The sequence below is a fragment of the Hyperolius riggenbachi genome, chromosome 11 (genome assembly GCF_040937935.1).
Source record: "Hyperolius riggenbachi isolate aHypRig1 chromosome 11, aHypRig1.pri, whole genome shotgun sequence".
Classification (NCBI taxonomy): Eukaryota; Metazoa; Chordata; class Amphibia; order Anura; family Hyperoliidae; genus Hyperolius; species Hyperolius riggenbachi.
This window is the reverse complement of record NC_090656.1, coordinates 228409928-228428892: the sequence shown is the minus strand read 5'-3', so window position 1 is coordinate 228428892 and position 18965 is coordinate 228409928. Positions and strand designations below refer to the sequence as shown.

At 48.6% G+C, this 18965-nt stretch overlaps 1 protein-coding gene across 4 annotated transcripts in view; it reads right to left on the bottom strand.

Moving 5' to 3' along the window:
- The window catches only part of LOC137537655 (tubulin-specific chaperone D-like), a 56804-nt gene that overhangs the window by 18766 nt on the left and 19073 nt on the right, over positions 1-18965 (bottom strand). For 2 of the 4 annotated variants that reach the window (XR_011024647.1, XR_011024646.1), the window contains exon 3: positions 18237-18332. The exons of the other annotated variants lie outside the window; for them this stretch is intronic. The gene's annotated coding sequence lies outside the window, so the exon portion shown is untranslated. The remainder of the gene's footprint in view (positions 1-18236; positions 18333-18965) is intronic. 4 annotated transcript variants of the gene reach the window in all.

The following is an 18965-nucleotide window of genomic DNA, read 5'->3' as shown; positions in this document are numbered from 1 at the left end:
TGAGTCCCTGGCAGATTTCATTTTTCTTTGTTTTTGCCACAAGTTAGCAGAAATGGAAAGTGTCATTTTCCGTTAACTTGTGACAAAAATTAAAATCTTCTATGAACTTACCATGCCTCTTAGTGAATACTTTGGGATGTCTTCTTTCCAAAATGGGGTCATTTGGGGGGTATTTATACTATCCTGCAATTGTAGCACCTCATGAAACATGACAGGTGCTCAGAAAAGTCAGAGATGCTTAAAAATGGGAAAATGTACTTTTGGCACCATAGTTTGTAAACGCTATAACTTTTACCCAAACCAATATACACGTATTAGATTTTTTTTTTATCAAAGACATGTAGCACAATAAATTTGGGCAACAATGTATATAGAAATTCTACTGCATTTGAAAAATGTCAGCACAGAAAGTTAAAAAAATCATTTTTTTTTGCCAAAATTCATGTCTTTTTTGATGAATATAATAAAAACTAAAAATCACAGCAGCAATCAAATAGCACCAAAAGAAAGCTGTATTAGTGACAAGAAAAGAAGGTCAAATTCATTTAGATAGTAGGTTGTATGACCGAGCAATAAACTGTTAAAGCTGCAGTGGTCTAAATGGAAAAAAAGTGTCTGGTGAAAAGACTGCAGTCCTCAAGTGGTTAAAATACATCTGTAACAAAAAAACAAAAAACAAAACAAAAAAACAAAAAAAAAACAGCCCATATGGAATACTTGCCTCAAGAAGGGGAAGCCACAGGATCCTAATGAGACTTTCCCCATCCTCTGTAGCCTTGGGGATCCAGCGCCCCTAAAAATTAGCCCAACAAGCAGCACTGCGCAGGCACAGCAGCACAGGGCAATATTTACCATCAGGGCCCCAGCGCAGGCGCAGTAGAGGCTCTCTGTTTGGGCTCTGGCAGAAAAAGCCAAACCCGATCGGGTCTGCTCTCCTGTGCAGGAAAAGGCAACTCGCACCTGTGCAGTAGAGCAGACCGGATGAAGCTTGCCTATTTCTGCTGGAGCCCGATCATAAAGCTTCTACTGCCCCGGTACTGGAAGCCAAAAGGTAAATATTGCTGCGCATGGAGTTCAGGGGCATTCTGTGCTGGATCCAGGAGGCAGAAAAGGACTGAGGGGTAAGCATCATAAGAATCCAGAGGCTTCCAGCTCCCCAAGGTAAGTACTCCATTTTCTTTCCAACCAATAGTACCATGCAACGTACTAACAAAGACATGGACAGGGCTCAGCAACCAGTAGTACCACACAACGTACTAACCAAGACACGGACAGGTCTTAGCAACCAATAGTACCACATAACATTTCAGACCAGTTTAATACAGTGAGGGGCATATGGTCTGAGCACTGACAAGCTGGCCATCCAACCCTTCAACCTCTGCAACAATGCTGCCAGCACTCACATGTTTATTTGCAAAAGACAACCTGTGGATTGGACATTGACGACATGTACTCAACTACTTACGTTGACCATGGCTAGGCATGTTATAAGTGGAACCTTTCTTCTTAAACTGCTGTATGGTCTTGGCCAAAGAAAGCACAAAAGCTGCCCCTGCCCAGCGTACTCAAAATGCAGGAAGTGACTAACGTCACTTCCGCATGTGCAGCACACTAGACGCAGGTAGCATGTACCTCTCTGGCATGGCTGTTGCCCAGAATTCTGAGGTCTATTACTAGAAGTGAAAGAGTCGTGCTCAGGCATCGGCGGTGGGGACAGCACTGGAAGCACAGTGATCGGCGGTGGTGGCAGGCACAGCACGCGTGCCCTCAAAGACGGCTCTGCAAGCCGCCTCGGGCTTGTGTGCCATAGGTTTGCCATCCCTGCTATAGGCACTAGTGTATAGTTTCATCGGGATAGGAAGGGACCCTCCCTAAACTGTTCCCACAACGTTGGGGAGCAGGAGTGTGTCTGAGTAACTGGGGAAAAGGCCATATCTGGTGAACTGCAAGTCTCAGAAACACCAAATTTGCTGGGCAATCTCTGGGTGCCCCGAGGGCCCTACACAACAATTTTAGGCCCACTGGCACTGACAGAACGGAAGTTGCTTAAAGTGCCCTGGCCACCCAAAAATGGACATTGATGCCCAATGCCGAACTTTGGGGGCCAGGGGCCCCAAGCTTGGCATGCAGGTGTTCCTCTACCTGGTAAAGATGCATGCCATGTTTGGGGCCCCTGGCCCCAAGTATACCTGATCTAGAGCCCAAAAACCGTTTTGGGTTATTTAAAAAAAAAAAAAAAAAAAAAGTATATGGTTTCTGGCCTTGTTTAAAACCAAATATCTCCGTCTCTGGAGGAGTCAGATACCCCAAATTTGGAGTGCATGTAGAACATACTTTGAGCTAGACCCTGGTATTAAAATCTAAGCTCTGAGCCCTGGAGTTCAAAAGCTGTGAATGCCCAAACTTGCACAATTTCAAACTTGAACAATTTTCTTTCAATCTTTGGGGTCTGGTAATTCCAATTCTGGGGGGCTAGCGTGACCGCACCTGTACCCACATGTAGCCCCTAAACTTTAATAACCACACCTGAAATTTGGGGTCACTGGAGGAAAGGGCCACTGAGATATGGCCTCCCAAAGAGGGGGCACACAGGCAAAAAATTCAATAAAATGTGGGGGCATATATCTGGCTCTGGGGGTGCCAGTGACCGAAAATTTGGAGTGTAAGAAAGTCAATATGCCTTCTACACACATATCAAATGTCAACAGCCTGGGATCTTCCTAACAGAAAACACTCCCAAACCAAGCTTCGTTTTTGGGGTGCAGTATCTCTGGTTCTTGGAGGGTTAGCATGACCCAGATTATGCCCACGTGTAGCCATGATCCTCTGCTACACACACCTGAAATTTAGGGTCTCTGGGGCTAAGGACTCCAGAGATACGGCCTCCCAATTGGGGGGAACCTGGACCAGTAAACCTGCTCCACAGTGCCACCTCTGGCCATAAAGGACTTCGTATCCTCCGATATTCTCCAATTCAGAAGATACTCAATTCACCCCCTGGTGGCCACAGGTGGTAATGCAGCAAACGGGGGGGGGGGGGGGGTAGTGCAATATTGGCATCTAGTGGCCACAATTGGTAAAACAGTTATCCTAGCCTGCAAATATGTATTTATTGTATTTATAAAGCGCCAACATATTATGCAGCGCTGGACATTAGTTTCGGTTACAGACAATATTTAGGGGTGACATACAGCAATACGACAACACAGGAATACAAGAAAACCAAGGTCACACCGCACAGTATGGGCTTGATTCACTGAACCGTGACAAGTCATATCAAGGCCATTTTTGCGTGCATTTTTGCGTTTGTACGCAATCGCAAATTATCAGGTGCAATTGTGAATTTTTGCGAATTATCACGGTTTAGTAAATCAAGCAATATGAGTACAAGGCAATGCTTAGTCAGTCACTGGATGGGAGCATGGGGATTAGGCAAGCTGAGTTCACTGAAATGCATAGCATGGGTGCACAGTAATGGAGGAGCATGATCAGGTAGGACACAAAAGGATCAATATGTAATAAAACTGAACACAAGTTCCTGCCTGTGGAGTGCCTCCTACTATACTGAGGACACAAAAGGAGGAGGCCGGAAAGTCTTACAATCTAGAGGGAGAAATAGGCAAGGCCAGATTATCCCACTAACCATTCCAATCACCTGATTGGGGCCCCATCAGCAGAGTCTAAGGGGCCCCATCAGCATGTAATCTGGCCCTGGTATCCTAGATGCTGTCTCATAAAAACAGCAGGGCTCATGTGCTTTTGCTGCAGAGGGGAGAAAGGACACTGGAGAAAAGAGCTTATTAATTTTTTAACTGCTAAAGTTCTTCTTCCCCCCTTCAGTTAATAGTTTAGCCCTCAGACGCTGCTGAGCTGTGGCTGTATGTTGCCAGGCAACAGCAGGAAGCCGGGTTCTGCTCTAACAGAAGCAGCCCATGCTTCCTGCAGCATTGAATTGTCTGTGTCTGCTCTGGCTGTTTCCCCGCACTTTATGCCCTCTCCTCCCATCCCAGGAGGAATATAAGCTTCAGCATGAAGAATCAGGAGAGGCGAGCAGGCATTTCCAGAGCAGGCATTTCCAGTGTCTTTTCAAAGGGCCGTCTGACACCCTCTCATGTCACCCCTCCCTGCATGAGCCACCTCCTCCCTGTATCACCAGTCCCAGGCAGCTAGCTGGCAGAGATCTCCCACTGCTCCCAGTCATCAGACATCTGCAAGGCAAAGATGGTAAGAAGGACAGCAGGGGGGGTAGAGAAAGTTGTGACTTTCAGTTTCAGAGCACTGAAAATATGATTGGATTATTTCACAAAGCTTTTCTCTTGACCTAACCTGCAGTCTGTATGTGTCTGTGTGTGTTGTGGTGGGACAGACAGTGTCTGTGTGTGTTGTGGTGGGACAGGCAGTGTCGGTGTGTGTTGTGGTGGGACAGGCAGTGTCTGTGTGTGTTGTGGTGGGACAGACAGTGTCTGTGTGTGTTGTGGTGGGACAGGCAGGGTCTGTGTGTGTTGTGATGGGACAGGCAGTGTCTGTGTGTGTTGTGGTGGGACAGGCAGTGTCTGTGTGTGTTGTGGTGGGACAGGCAGTGTCTGTGTGTGTTGTGGTGGGACAGGCAGTGTCGGTGTGTGTTGTGGTGGGACAGGCATGGTCTGTGTGTGTTGTGGTGGGACAGACAGTGTCTGTGTGTGTTGTGGTGGGACAGGCAGGGTCTGTGTGTGTTGTGATGGGACAGGCAGTGTCTGTGTGTGTTGTGGTGGGACAGGCAGTGTCTGTGTGTGTTGTGGTGGGACAGGCAGTGTCTGTGTGTGTTGTGGTGGGACAGGCAGTGTCTGTGTGTGTTGTGGTGGGACAGGCAGTGTCTGTGTGTGTTGTGGTGGGACAGGCAGTGTCGGTGTGTGTTGTGGTGGGGCAGGCAGTGTCGGTGTGTGTTGTGGTGGGACAGACAGTGTCTGTGTGTGTTGTGGTGGGACAGGCAGTGTCTGTGTGTGTTGTGGTGGGACAGGCAGTGTCTGTGTGTGTTGTGGTGGGACAGGCAGTGTCTGTGTGTGTTGTGGTGGGACAGGCAGTGTCTGTGTGTGTTGTGGTGGGACAGGCAGTGTCTGTGTGTGTTGTGGTGGGACAGGCAGTGTCTGTGTGTGTTGTGGTGGGACAGGCAGTGTCTGTGTGTGTTGTGGTGGGACAGGCAGTGTCTGTGTGTGTTGTGGTGGGACAGGCAGTGTCTGTGTGTGTTGTGGTGGGACAGGCAGTGTCTGTGTGTGTTGTGGTGGGACAGGCAGTGTCTGTGTGTTGTGGCGGTGTGATACAGTGGCTACAAGGTGGTACAGAGGGGACATGAGGGGAACAGAGTGGCACAGGGAGAACAGAGGGGCACAAGGGGATGCACAGAGGGGACATGGGGACAAGAGATGGCATGGGAGAACAGAGGGGAACATGAGGTGGCTTGAGGGAAGAGGTCCTAGATCTGCCATTTTGCTTATGGCCCCATTTGGTCTTAACCACTTGCCGACCACCCACTACCTCTGGGCGGCGGCAAAGTGGACCCTGCAAAGACCCAGTGGCGTAGCTAAGAAGCTGTGGACCCCGATGCAAGTTTTACATGGGGCCCCCCCAAGCACTCTATACATAACAATTGATACGGCGCACCAAAACCTGCCAATGGCAACTACAGTGTCAGAGGTGCAAGAAAAGGATGGGGAACAGTGTGTTATTGATTACCACTATTCAATGTATCTATAGAAATGATTATTATGAGCACAGGACCAATAGAAAGCTAATACTGCAGTTGAGGGAGGGCCCTTCGGGGCCCCTCTGGCCCAAGGGCCCCGATGCGGTCGCTACCGCTGCAACCCCTATTGCTACGCCCCTGCAAAGACCGCAATACGCCGATCGGTGGCGGCTCCTGTGGGACTAGCTGGCCAAGGATTGCACACTGGGATGCGAATGCATCTGCCGTCAATAGGCTCTGCCCACCCGTGACATCAACCCGCCGGCCGTTTGGAAGCGCCAGCAGGATATTAACCCCCAATCTGCCGCATAGTAAGCGTATAATATGCTTTGTAATGTATACAAAGTGTATTATACAGGCTGCCTCCTGCCTTGGTGGTCCCAGACTCCCCAGTGATCGAGGGACCACCAGGGCAGGAGGCAGCCCCCCCTAGTAAGCACCCAAACACACCGATTCTGCCCCCTGATTGCCCACAGCATCCCTCAGACCCCCCCTCCCCCCCGATCACCCCGAGACCCCTGTTTGCATCCAATCACCCATCAATCACCTAGTCACTATCTGTCTACACTATTTTTTAGAATAGGTCCTAAACTTCCCCCTGGAGGCTCCTGATCACTCCCCCCCCACACACCCTCAGATCCTCCCGAGACCCCCCCCCCCCCCTGTGTACTGTATACATCTATCCTCCACTGTAATCACCCACTGATCACCTGTCAATCACCCATCAATCACCCCCTGTCACTGCTACCCATCAGATCAGACCCTATTCTGCCCCTTGCGGGCACCCAATTACCCGCCTACACCGTAAGATTGCCCTCAGACCCCCCTTATCACCTCCCTAGTGCAATATTTACATCTGTTCTCCCCTCTAATCACCCATCAATCACCCCCTGTCACTGCTACCCATCATACCCATCAGATCAGACCCTAATCTGCCCCCTGCGGGCTTCTGATCACCCGGCCAAACCCTCACCACCCCCACCCCCGTGACAGAATTTTTCTCTTTTCTGATCACTGCTGGTCTCTATGACTTAACTTAGCGTGTACCTCTCTGGCTTGGCTGCTGCCCAGAATTCTGAGGTCTATCACTATAAGTGAAAGAGTCGGGCTCAGGCAGCGGCGGTGGGGACAGCACTGGAAGCACAGCGATCAGCGGTGGTGGCAGGCACAGCACGCGTGCCCTCAAAGACTGCTCTGCATGCCACCTTGGGCATGTGTGCCATAGGTTTGCCATCACTGCTATAGCCACTAGTGTATAGTCTCATCGGGATAGGAAGGGGCCCTCCCTAAACTGTTCCCACAACGTTGGGGAGCAGGAGTGTGTCTGAGTAACTGGGGAAAAGGCCATATCTGGTGAACTGCAAGTCTCAGAAACACCAAATTTGCTTTGCAATCTCTGGGTGCCCCAAGGGCCCTACACAGCAATTTTAGGCCCACTGGCACTGACAGAACGGAAGTTGCTGAAAGTGCCCTGGCCACCCAAAAATGGACATTGATGCCCAATGCCGAACTTTGGGGGCCAAGGGCCCTAAGCTTGGCATGCAGGTGTTCCTCTACCTGGTGAGGATGCATGCCATGTTTGGGGCCCCTGGCCCCAAGTATACCTGATCTAGAGCCCAAAACGGTTTTGGGTTATTTTTTAAAAAAAGTATATGGTTTCTGGCCTTGTTTGAAACCCAATATCTCCGGCTCTGGGGGAGTCAGATATCCCAAATTTGGAGTGTATGTAGAACATGCTTTGAGCTAGACACTGGCATTAAAATGTAAGCTCTGAGCCCTAGAGTTCAAAAACAGTGAATGCCCAAACTTGCACAATTTCAAACTTGAACAGTTTTCTTTCAACTTTTGGGGTCTGGTAACTCCAATTCTGGGGTGGCTAGCGTGACCACACCTGTACCCACTTGTAGCCCCTAAACTTTAATAACCACACCTGGAATTTGGGGTCACCCGAGGATATGGCCACTGAGATATGGCCTCCCAAAGAGGGGGCACACAGGCACAAAATTCTATAAAATGTGGGGGCATATCTCTGGCTCTGGGGGTGCCAGTGACCCCAAATTTGGAGTGGAAGAACGTCAATATGTCTTATACATACATATCAAATGTCAACAGCCTGGGATGTTCCTAACAGAAAACGCTACCAAACCAAACTTTTTTTGGGGTGCAGTATCTCTGGTTCTTGGAGGGCTAGCATAACCCAGATTATTCCCACGTGTAGCCATGATCTTCTGCTACACACACCTGAAATCTAGGGTCTCTGGGGCTAAGGACTCCAGAGATATGACCTCCCAAAGGGGGGAACCTGGACCAGTAAACCTGCTCCACAGTGCCATGAAGGTCTTCAGACTTAGGGCCTGATTCACAAAGCGGTGCTAACAGTTAGCACGCTGGTGAAAAGCCCTTTATCATGCCTAAACTCAGTTTAGGCGTGATAAGTTTAGGCGTGATAAGTTTAGGCGTGATAAGTTTAGGCGTGATAAGTTTAGGCGTGATAAGTTTAGGCGTGATAAGTTTAAGCACCAACTGGGTTAGCACGGCAGTGCACAGCTGATCAAAAGTTTTGCGCTAGCAAAGTCTGGTGCACTTCGCATAAAGTTTAATGGCGCTGCTTTGCGTGAGGGATTTTGCGCGCGATCTAAACTTATCACACCTAAACTGGCTTTTCACCAGTGTGGTGCAAAGGTTATCACACCTAAAGTCTTTTAGGCGTGATAACTGAGTTATCACCGCTTTGTGAATCAGGCCCTTAGTATCCTCCGATATTCTCTAATTCATAAGATACTCAACTCACCCCCTGGTGGCCACAGGTGGTAATGCAGCAAACTGGGGGAGGGGGGGGGGGGAAGAGTGCAATATTGGCATCTAGTGGCCACAATTGGTAAAACAGTTATCCTAGCCTGCAAATATTTATTGTATTTATAAAGCCCCATCATATTACACAGCGCCGGACATTAGTTTCGGTTACAGACAATATTTAGGGGTGACATACAGCAATCCGACAACACAGAAATGCAAGAAAACCAAGGTCACACTGCACAGTATGGGCTTGATTCACTAAACCGTGACAAGTCATATCAAGGCCATTTTTGCGTGCATTTTTGCGTTTGTACGCAATCGCGAATTATCAGGTGCAATCGTGATTCTTTGTGAATTATCACGGTTTAGTAAATCAAGCCATATGAGTACAAGGCAATGCTTAGTCAGTCACTGGATGGGAGCATGGGGATTAGGCAAGCTGAGTTCACTCAAATGCATATCATGGGTGCACAGTAATGGAGGAGCATGATCAGGTAGGACACAAAATGAGGAGGACTCTGCCTGAAAGTCTTAAAATCTAGAGGGAGAAATAGGCAAGGCTGGATTATCCCACTAATCATTCCAATCACCTGATTGGGGCCCCATCAGCATGTAATCTGGCTCTGGTATCCTAGCTGCTGTCTCGTAAAAACAGCAAGGCTCATGTGCTCCTTGCTGCAGAGGGGAGGAAGGACGCTGGAGAAGAGAGCTGCTTAATTTTGTAACTGTTAAAGTTTTTTTTCTGTTAAAGTTCTTCTTCCTCCCTTCAGTTAATAGTTTAGCCCTCAGACGCTGCTGAGCTGTGGCTGTATGTTGCCAGGCAACAGCAGGAAGCCGGGTTCTGCTCTAACGGAAGCAGCCCATGCTTTCTGCAGCATTGAATTGTCAGTGTCTGCTCTGGCTGTTTCCCCACCCTTTATGCCCTCTCCTCCCATCCCAGCAGGAATATAAGCTTCAGCATGAAGAATCAGGAGAGGTGAGCAGGTATTTCCAGAGCAGGCATTTCCAGTGTCTTTTTCAAAGGGCCATCTGACACCCTCTCATGTCACCCCTCCCTGCATGAGCCACCTCCTTCCTGTATCACCAGTCCCAGGCAGCTAGCTGGCAGAGATCTCCCACTGCTCCCAGTCATCAGACATCTGCAAGGCAAAGATGGTGAGAAGGACAGCAGGCAGCGGTAGAGAAAGTTGTGACTTTCACTTTCAGAGCACTGAAAAATATGATTGGATTATTTCAACAAAGCTTTTCTCTTGACCTAACTTGCAATCTCTATGTGTTTGTGTGTGTTGTGGTGTGGCAGGCAGTGTGTGTGTGTGTTGTGGTGGGACAGGCGGTGTGTGTGTGTGTTGTGGTGGGACAGGCGGTGTGTGTGTGTGTTGTGGTGGGGCAGGCGGAAACAGTAAATTCGGGCGCCTGAGGCTAGTGGACAAATCGGGCGCCGCCATTCACTCCTATAATAAATATCGTTTAATGGGCGCCCGATAGGAAAAAAGGGCGCCGGAGAAAATTAACGTTTTAAAAGCGGCGCCCGGAGACTTAATGTTTTATTACTGTTTCTCATGATTACACATTATTTAATGATTTATACATTTTTAAATTTTATTTTTAAACGAAAACAGTACAATATTTTTTTTCAAACATTATTTTTAAACGAAAAACAGTACATTTTTTTTAATAACATTTTTAAACGAAAAAAACAACAGGGGGGTCTTAGGTTTAGGCACCAACAGGGGGGTCTTAGGTTTAGGCACCAACAGCGGGGTCTTAGGTTTAGGCACCAACAGGGGGGTCTTAGGTTTAGGCACCAACAGGGGGGTCTTAGGTTTAGGCACCAACAGGGGGGTCTTAGGTTTAGGCACCAACAGGGGGGTCTTAGGTTTAGGCACCAACAGGGGGGTCTTAGGTTTAGGCACCAACAGGGGGGTCTTAGGTTTAGGCACCAACAGGGGGGTCTTAGGTTTAGGCACCAACAGGGGGGTCTTAGGTTTAGGCACCAACAGGGGGGTCTTAGGTTTAGGCACCAACAGGGGGGTCTTAGGTTTAGGCACCAACAGGGGGGTCTTAGGTTTAGGCACCAACAGGGGGGTCTTAGGTTTAGGCACCAACAGGGGGGTCTTAGGTTTAGGCACCAACAGGGGGGTCTAGGGGTTAGGGGTAGGTACAGGGAGGGTTACTTAGGCACCAACAGGGGGGGGTCTTAGGTTTAGGCATCAACAGGGGGGTCTAGGGGTTAGGGGTAGGTACAGGGAGGGTTACTTAGTAATTTTTTTTTTTAAACGTTATTATACGGTTCACTATTTAAACGAAAGATTAACGTTTTTACAATTGCCGATTTAATGCACATTATTTAATGATTTATAACTTTAAAAACCATTAATTTTAAACGAAAAACAGTACAATATTTTTTTAAACGTTATCCATGCTTATCGTTAAAAACCCGGCGCCCTTTTTTCCCAGCGCCTCTTTTTAACGTACGCGGGGCAGGCGGTGTCTGTGTGTTGTGGTGGGGCAGGCGGTGTCTGTGTGTTGTGGTGGGGCAGGCGGTGTCTGTGTGTGTTGTGGTGGGACAGGCGGTGTGTGTGTGTGTTGTGGTGGGACAGGCGGTGTGTGTGTGTGTTGTGGTGGGACAGGCGGTGTGTGTGTGTGTTGTGGTGGGACAGGCGGTGTGTGTGTGTGTTGTGGTGGGGCAGGCGGTGTGTGTGTGTTGTGGTGGGGCAGGCGGTGTCTGTGTGTGTGTGTTGTGGTGGGGCAGGCGGTGTCTGTGTGTGTGTGCTGTGGTGGGACAGGCGGTGTGTGTGTGTGCTGTGGTGGGACAGGCGGTGTGTGTGTGTGTGTGCTGTGGTGGGACAGGCGGTGTGTGTGTGTGCTGTGGTGGGACAGGCAGTGTGTGTGTGTGCTGTGGTGGGACAGGCAGTGTGTGTGTGTGCTGTGGTGGGACAGGCAGTGTGTGTGTGTGCTGTGGTGGGACAGGCAGTGTGTGTGTGTGCTGTGGTGGGACAGGCAGTGTGTGTGTGTGCTGTGGTGGGACAGGCAGTGTGTGTGTGTGCTGTGGTGGGACAGGCAGTGTGTGTGTGTGCTGTGGTGGGACAGGCAGTGTGTGTGTGTGCTGTGGTGGGACAGGCAGTGTGTGTGTGTGCTGTGGTGGGACAGGCAGTGTGTGTGTGTGCTGTGGTGGGACAGGCAGTGTGTGTGTGTGCTGTGGTGGGACAGGCAGTGTGTGTGTGTGCTGTGGTGGGACAGGCAGTGTGTGTGTGTGCTGTGGTGGGACAGGCAGTGTGTGTGTGTGCTGTGGTGGGACAGGCAGTGTGTGTGTGTGCTGTGGTGGGACAGGCAGTGTCTGTGTGTGCTGTGGTGGGACAGGCAGTGTCTGTGTGTGCTGTGGTGGGACAGGCAGTGTCTGTGTGTGCTGTGGTGGGACAGGCAGTGTCTGTGTGTGCTGTGGTGGGACAGGCAGTGTCTGTGTGTGCTGTGGTGGGACAGGCAGTGTCTGTGTGTGCTGTGGTGGGACAGGCAGTGTCTGTGTGTGCTGTGGTGGGACAGGCAGTGTCTGTGTGTGCTGTGGTGGGACAGGCAGTGTCTGTGTGTGCTGTGGTGGGACAGGCAGTGTCTGTGTGTGCTGTGGTGGGACAGGCAGTGTCTGTGTGTGCTGTGGTGGGACAGGCAGTGTCTGTGTGTGCTGTGGTGGGACAGGCAGTGTCTGTGTGTGCTGTGGTGGGACAGGCAGTGTCTGTGTGTGCTGTGGTGGGACAGGCAGTGTCTGTGTGTGCTGTGGTGGGACAGGCAGTGTCTGTGTGTGCTGTGGTGGGACAGGCAGTGTCTGTGTGTGTTGTGGTGGGACAGGCAGTGTCTGTGTGTGTTGTGGTGGGACAGGCAGTGTCTGTGTGTGTTGTGGTGGGACAGGCAGTGTCTGTGTGTGTTGTGGTGGGACAGGCAGTGTCTGTGTGTGTTGTGGTGGGACAGGCAGTGTCTGTGTGTGTTGTGGTGGGACAGGCAGTGTCTGTGTGTGTTGTGGTGGGACAGGCAGTGTCTGTGTGTGTTGTGGTGGGACAGGCAGTGTCTGTGTGTGTTGTGGTGGGACAGGCAGTGTCTGTGTGTGTTGTGGTGGGACAGGCAGTGTCTGTGTGTTTTGGCGGTGTGATACAGGGGCTACAAGGTGGTACAGAGGGGACATGAGGGGAACAGAGTGGCACAAATGGAACAGAGGGGCACAAGGGGATCCACAGAGGGGACATGGGGACAAGAAATGGCATGGGGAACAGAGGGGAACATGAGGTGGCTTGAGGGAAGGTGGCCTAGATCTGCCAATTTGCTTAGGGCCCCATTTGGTCTTAACCACTTGCCGACCGCCCACTACCTATGGGTGGCAGCAAAGTGGACCCCGTAAGGACCGCAATACGCCAATCGGCGGTGGCTCCTGTGGGACTAGCTGGCCAAGGATTGCACGCTGGGATGCGAATGCATCCACCGGCAATAGGCTCTGCCCACCCGTGACATCAACCCGCCGGCCGTTCAAAAGTGCCAGTGGGATATTAACCCCCAATCTGCCGCATAGTAAGTGTATAATATGCTGTGTAATGTATACAACGTGTATTATACAGGCTGCCTCCTGCCTTGGTGGTCCCAGTGATCGAGGGACCACCAGGGCAGGAGGCAGCCCCCCTAGTAAGCACCCAAACACACCGATTCTGCCCTCTGATCGCCCACAGCATTCCTCAGACCCCCCCTTCCCGATCACCCCCTCAGACCCCTGTTTGTACCCAATCACCCATCAATCACCCCATCACTATCTGTCTACACTATTTTTTAGAATAGGTCCTAAACTGCCCCCTAAAGCTCCTGATCACTCCCCCCACACCCTCAGATCTTCCCCAGACACCCCCCCCCCCCCCCCGTGTACTGTATAAATCTATCCTCCCCTGTAATCACCCACTGATCACCTGTCAATCACCCCGTCACTGCTACCCATCAGATCAGACCCTAATCTGCCCCTTGCGGGCACCCAAACACCGCCCACACATCAGATTGCCCTCAGACCCCCCTTATCACCTCCCCAGTGCAATATTTACATCTGTTCTCCCCTCTAATCACCCAATCACCCCCTGTCACTGCTACCCATCATACCCATCAGATCAGACCCTAATCTGCCCCCTGCGGGCTTCTGATCACCCGGCCAAACCCTCACCATCCCCATCGCAGTGACAGAATTTTCTCTTTTCTGATCACTGCTGGTCTCTACGACTTCATTGTGGCTGAGACCAACCATTATGCCACACAATACGCAACCGCCAATCCAAGAACCTACCATGCCCAACCTTTTCAGTGGAAACCACTCCACGTTTCCGAACGTAACATTTTTTGGGGCCTTCTCCTTAACATGGGTCTAGTCAAAAAGAATGCATTGCGGTCTTATTGGTCTACGCACCCTATACATGATGTCTGCTGCCATGTCCAGGTCACGATTTGAGAACATCCTGCGCTTCCTGCACTTCAGTGCCAATACAACCTGTCATCTAAGAGGCCACCCTGCTTATGACCGGTTCCAAAAATGTCGGCCCCTCAGACCACCTGTCATCAAAATTTGCAGATTCTTATACCCCTGAACAGTAATTTTGAGGCATTTGGTTTCTAGACTACTCCTCACGGTTTTGGGTCTCTAAAATGCCAGGGCAGTATAGGAACCCCACAAGTGACCCCATTTTAGATAGAAGAAGGTATTCTCTAAGGTGTATGGTGAGTTCATAGAATATTTTATTTTTTGGAACAAGTTAGTGGAAAATGACACTTTGTGCAAAAAAAAAAAAAAAAACACAAAATCAATTTCAACTAACTTGTGACAAAAATAAAAATCTATGAACTCACCATACTCCTAACAGAATACCTTGGGGTGTCTTCTTTCTAAAATGGGGTCACTTGTGGGGTTCCTATACTGCTCTGGCATTTTAGGGGCCCTAAACCATGAGGAGTAGTCTAGAAACCGAATGCCACAAAATGACCTGTGAAATCCTAAGGGTTCTCATAGGACTTTGGGCCCCTTAGCGCATCTAGGCTGCAAAAAAAAATTGTCCCACATGCGATATCGCCGTACTTCGGAGCAATAGTATATGTGTAAAAATACACCCCAAAACACATTACCCATGCTGGGTGGGATACATCTCTGTAAATGAGATTTTTTTTTTTTTTTTTTTTTTACACACACAATTGTCCATTTACAGAGATATTTCTCCCACCCAGCATGAGTATGTGTAAAAATACACCTCAAAACACATTATACTATTTCTCCTGAGTATGGCGATATCACATGTGACACTTTTTTGCAGCCTAGGCGCGCTAAGGGGCCCAAAGTCCTATGAGCAACTTTAGGCTTTACAGGGGTGCTTATAATTTTGCACCCTCAAAATGCCAGGACAGTAAACACACCCCACATATGACCCCATCATGGAAGGTAGACATCCTAAAGTATGCGGAGAGGGGCATGGTGAGTCCGGGGCAGATTTCATTTTTTTTTGGGTCACAAGTTAGCAGAAATGGAAACTTTTCATTTTATGTCACAAAGTTTCATTTTCCGCTAACTTGTGACAAAAAATAAAATCTTCTATGAACTCACCATGCCTCTTAGTGAATACTTTGGGATGTCTGCTTTCCAAAATGGGGTCATTTAGGGGGTATTTATACTATCCTGGAATTCTAGCACCTCATGAAACATGACAGGTGCTCAGAAAAGTCAGAGATGCTTCAAAATGTTACATAGTTATTTTGGTTGAAAAAAGACATACGTCCATCGAGCTCAACCAGTGAATGAGAAAAATTCACATTTTGCACCATAGTTTGTAAACGCTATAACTTTTACCCAAACCAATAAATATATAGTTATTGGATTTTTTCTTTTTATCAAAAGACATGTAGCACAATAAATTTGGACAAAAATGTATATAGAAATTTTACTTTATTTGAAAAATGTCAGCACAGAAAGTTAAAAAAAAAAATCATTTGTTTGACAAAATTCATGTCTTTTTTGATTAATATAATAAAAACTAAAAATCACAGCTGCAATCAAATAGCACCAAAAGAAAGATGTATTAGTGACAAGAAAAGGAGGTAAAAATTCATTTAGATAGTAGGTTGTATGACCGAGCAATAAACCGTTAAAGCTGCAGTGGTCTGAATGGAAAAAAGCCTCTGGTCCTTAAGGGATGTAAAGACTGTGGTTCTTATGTGGTTAATCCGGCTCTGGAGGTAGGGGCACAAAAGCTAGGGGACCAGAGTTCAGCTGGGGGTTTAGAGCACTAGTGAGGGGTGGTAGGCCAGAATGAAAAGGTGAGATTTGAGAGCCTTCTTGAAGAGGTTGAAGGAGAGAGCTGCCCGAATGGGTGGAGGTAGGAAGTTTCATAGTGTTGGAGCAGCTCTTAAGAAGTCCTGGTGGCCTGCATGGGACTGGGTGATGCGGGGGTGGCCAGGCAAAGTTCATTAAAGAAGTGGAGCGAGCAGTTAGGAGTGTACCTCTGAGTAAGATCGGAAATGTAGGTTGGACAGGTTTTGTGGACATATTTGTAGGTCAGACACAGTATCTTGAATCTGATTCTGGACTGGATAGGAAGTCAGTGGAGGGATTCACAGAGGGAAGCCACCGTGGTGGAATGATGGGAGAAGTGGATAATTCTGGCTGCCGCGTTTATGATGGACTGCAGTGGGGCAATTCAGGTCATAGGGAGACCAGACAGAAGGGCATTGCAGTACTCAAGGTGGGAGATTATGAGGGCATGGATGAGGAGTTTGGTGGTGGCAGAGGTCAGGAAAGGGTGGATCTTACAGATGTTATGGAGGTGGAAGTAGCAGGACTTGGTGAGTTTTTGGATGTGGGGAGTGAAGGAGAGTGCAGAGTCTAGGGTGACATGCAGAAAGCGGGCTTGAGAGGTAGGGCAAATGGTAGTGTGGTTAACAGTGACATGCAAATCTGAGAGGTTCAGCGATGGCCGGGGTGGGAAGATAAATTCAGTTTTGTCCAGATTTAGTTTCAGGAACCTAGCAGACATCCAGGAGGAGATGGCTGATAGGCAGGAGGAGACCTTGTCCATGGTAGTGGAGGATAGGTCAGGAGTGTGGAGGTAGATATGGGTGTCATCTGCATACAGATGATAGTTAAAAACCATGGAGGAGATAACCTTGCCAATTGAGGATGTGTATAGGAAGAACAGTAAGGGGCCCAAGGACCGAGCCTTGGGGTACTCCCACCTAGAGGTTGTTAGGAGTGGATAAGGACTCATTGAAGGAGGTCATGAAGGAGCAGTTGGAAAGGTAGGATGAGATTTAGGCCAGGGCGAGGTCATTAATGCTCATGGACTGGAGGGACTGGAAAAGTAGGGGAAGGTCTCCTGTGTCAAAACCTGCTGAAAGGTCAAGGAGGAGGAGAATGGAATATTTACCTTCAGCTTTAGCTAAGGCAAGGTCATTGACCACTTTGGTGAGAGCTGTTTTGGTTGAGTGGTCAGGCCAAAACCCAGATTGCAGTGGGTCTAAAAGGGAGTTGGCATTGAGGTACTGGGTCAGGCATTTGCCTCCAAACTCCTTTAGTGTCTGGTTCCCAAAGGGGAGGAGGGAGATAGGGCGGGAATTGGAGGGTAGTGAGGGGGGGGGGGGTCGAGGGAGGGCTTCTTGAGCAGGGGTAGTACAGTGGCCTGCTTGAAGTCTGAGGGGAAGGTGCCTGTGGATAGAAAGAGGTTAAACAGGGTAGTGAGGACTGGGGCCAAATCCATAAAGTGAGGATGGCGTAAACCAGCAGACATGGGGTCAAGGGGGAGGGAGTGTGTGGAAGTCTGCACTATGTGGTTGACTTCCTCAATGGTAGTAGGAGTGAAAGAGGTGAGGGGAGGATAGGATGGAGGAGGAGCTGGATGGGAAGGGGGTGGGAGGTGAAGATTGAAGATTAGATATTTCCTGACAGATGGAGACAATTTTGTTGGTGAAGTGGGTGGCTAAATCTGTGGCAGAGAGGGATGAAACGGAGGGTGGGTCTAAGCAGGGAGTTGAAAGTGGCAAAAAGACGGCAGGGGTTGGAAGCTTGTGCTCTGATGATCTTGGTGAAGTATTCCTGCTTCACATCAGCAAGGACAGTGTGGAACTGCAGCAGGTTAGCCTTGTACTGTAGGAAACCCTTAAGTCTAGTTTTCCTCCATTTCCATTCAATGGCACTTGTTACCCCCTTGATGTTGCGAGTATGGGTATTGCGCCAGGGCTGGGGGTTAGGGGGGTGGTTGTGTTGGAATATTGGGGGGCAGCTTCCTCTAGGGCTGAGGAGAGTGTTTGATGATACTGAGCTGCAGCAAGATTGGGACCGGTTAGGGTGGGGAGAGTGAAAGAGGGCATGTAGGGTTGCAGCAAGGACACTAGGGTTGAGCTTGTGTAAGAGCAGGAGGGAGAGAGTGTAAGCAAATGTGAATGAGATTTAAATGTTTGGGAGATTTTTGAGCTGCTGGTGAGAGTGAGAGATATCAGGAGAGCTAACAGTTCATGAGAAGCTGAGCAAGGTTAGGAAAGCATAGCAGGTGAAATGAATATGGAGTGTGGTACATTGTGAGGATGTACATAGCAATGCAGCTTGTAGAAGTTTGCAGACAGGCATAACAAAAGTAAAAGTGCAGTAAACATGGTAAGTGTGTATGATTATAACAAAAAGATTTCCAACTACTAAACAGTTTATATGGGTATGCAGGTAGTGCAAGCAAACCTGTGTAAACAAAAAAGCAGATGCTACTTGGCCGTGCAACATAATCAGCTGCAATGACTCTTGGAACTTCTACTGGGTTGAGGACATCGATGGTACCTTAAAAAAAAAAAAATAAAAAAAGAAAAATAAAGCTAACTTACTGTAAGTTTCACATGCAGCTGTCTCGTAATTATAGAGATTTGACCGCAAAGGAAAAACACCCAATGATCACCAAATGTGTTGAGCGGTTTACTGCCTTTTTACACAAGTGAAGTTAAATGCCACCCAGTTCTTAACTCAAAGGTTTATTATATTTTAATTATATAACAGTCATTTAATGCACAGGCATTGATGTTGGATAAGAAAGCAAGGTTCACAGTCCCTACTTTATCCCAAAGGTGCTCTCTGCGGGGTTAATATCAGGGCTCCATGCAGGCCAGTCACACGTCTTTATGGACCATTCTATAGGCACTGATGCATAGACCTATCGGAATAGGAAGGGGCCCTCCCTAAACTGTTCCTATAATGTTGGGAGCAGGAGATTGTTCAATATGCGGTGCAAAATAGCCTGGGAGAAAAGGCCATATCTGGCAAACCGCAAGTGTTTACTATATCCAAAGACAGCGTCATGTAGGGGCCAAAAAAACATGTTTACTGTAACAGAAGTTTTATTAAATCATAGTTTACTATACCAGGCATTGCTCCTATAGACCTATAATGGATGCAATAGAAGAATGAAAGCAGATCTGG